Raw genomic sequence first — 1,688 nt, 5'->3', positions numbered from 1 at the left:
GTGAGTAAAGATTTATGCTCGTATGGAATGCATTATCCGAGAGGCCTTGGAACTGTTACCATTTGGGCCGGGTGATAATAGTGTAGTGGGTAGAGGATGGTGTTCTGGCCGTAAACCATCAGCTACACCAGCAAACAGGGGGCTGCGTGAGGCGCGCCCTGAGTGGGTAAAGCGTTCGCTCGTCACGCCACTAAAGGCCCTCGTGAGTAAAAGTGTGTAGAAGTCTATTTCGCGGTGTGTCCCGCCGTGATATTGTTGGAATTTTGCTAAAAGCGGCGTAGACCCCAGCTCACACACTCACCAAACAAACCAGTAACTAATATTAGAGCAGCGACTACGCCGATCGAGGGCAACGAACGATGGATATTCTAATGAGGCTATTCGATTAGCACCCACAGAATGCTACAGATGCTACTGAATAATATGATGTTTTGGGTTTTTCGTCAGGGCATCTCTGGGAGGCCCCTCGTGTGTATGGAGCAGCGTGTCACTGAAAGGGTTGGTGTTGTGGAGACGAAGCAGTGCGGTAGGCAGGGTTTCGGCGTCTACATAGAGTCTTCAGCTACAGAGAGTGGATACACAACATCATCAGCTGATGCGGGCATTTTGGTGCTGTTATGGCCGATCGATTCTAATTGATATCTGCCAGATACAATAAAGACTGTGGGTTTTGCTAATGGTTAATCTACATCTGTTCGTTTTGTGGGGGAGGGTTGGAATCCCAGGATGCAGTCCCTTTATAGACCATTTTGTTTGTTGGTTGGTTGGATTTGGTTTGCACGCGCCATCAAGCGCCATAGCGGCGGCGGTCTGTACATAATCGAGTGTCGACCAAACAATCCAGTGACCCGCAGCATCATGAGCATGAATCTATGCAACTGGGGATACGATGACATGCAACCAAGTAAGTGATCCCGTTAGTCTCCTCTTACGACAGGCATGGAGCTATGAAATCTAACCCGGGTACCTATCAAATTACCACGTCAGCACTGACGGGAATCCATATTAAACCTCGTTTCATGCACGTGACTGTCACGTACGGATCATGGCGGTGATTGTGTTTGCTTTCTTCTGAAATCATATTGGATATTAAAAGCATATCGCGCAACCATACCGAAACATATCTGGCGTACGATGTGATTCATACGCGTCACTGGCAGAGAGAGGTATGAAGCAGTGAGCCCAAATTACAGGTTGCGTGTGGCTTGGTATTATGGATCTACTGGACATAGTTTCCGCTATATTCAAATTGCTGTTTCGCGGGAGTGAATACGATGTCCGTTCTAAACGGCACAGCCAGTTTTAATTAAATACTCCTTTAATTGTGGATATGGGTTTGTTAGTGGAAACCAGCGTGCCCTCGAATATTTCTTTTTGTCAACTGCATCATGAATAGAGCAACATGACAGCTCTGTTTTGATACACAGCCCCAAAGCCCCAACCTATCGAAATGGGGTGTCCGGTTTCGGACACCGCTATATTAACCTCGACTGTGACAGGCTGGTACAGGACGAAACTGATAAATTGCTACACTTTGATACGAAAGGTTCAATCACAATGAAAACAAATTAGTTTGAATGCGGAATCTACTTTCCCTTTTTCGTGAACAAATTAAAAGCAACCATTTTGGCACGGCGTTCAATCCCAGCCAAATTGATTATTGTGGTACTGTATTGCCGTAACTACAA

This window comes from Haliotis rubra, unplaced genomic scaffold (assembly GCF_003918875.1).
Source record: "Haliotis rubra isolate DU_JTF1 unplaced genomic scaffold, ASM391887v1 Scf1091, whole genome shotgun sequence".
NCBI classification, from domain to species: domain Eukaryota; kingdom Metazoa; phylum Mollusca; class Gastropoda; order Lepetellida; family Haliotidae; genus Haliotis; species Haliotis rubra.
This window is presented reverse-complemented; position numbering follows the sequence as displayed.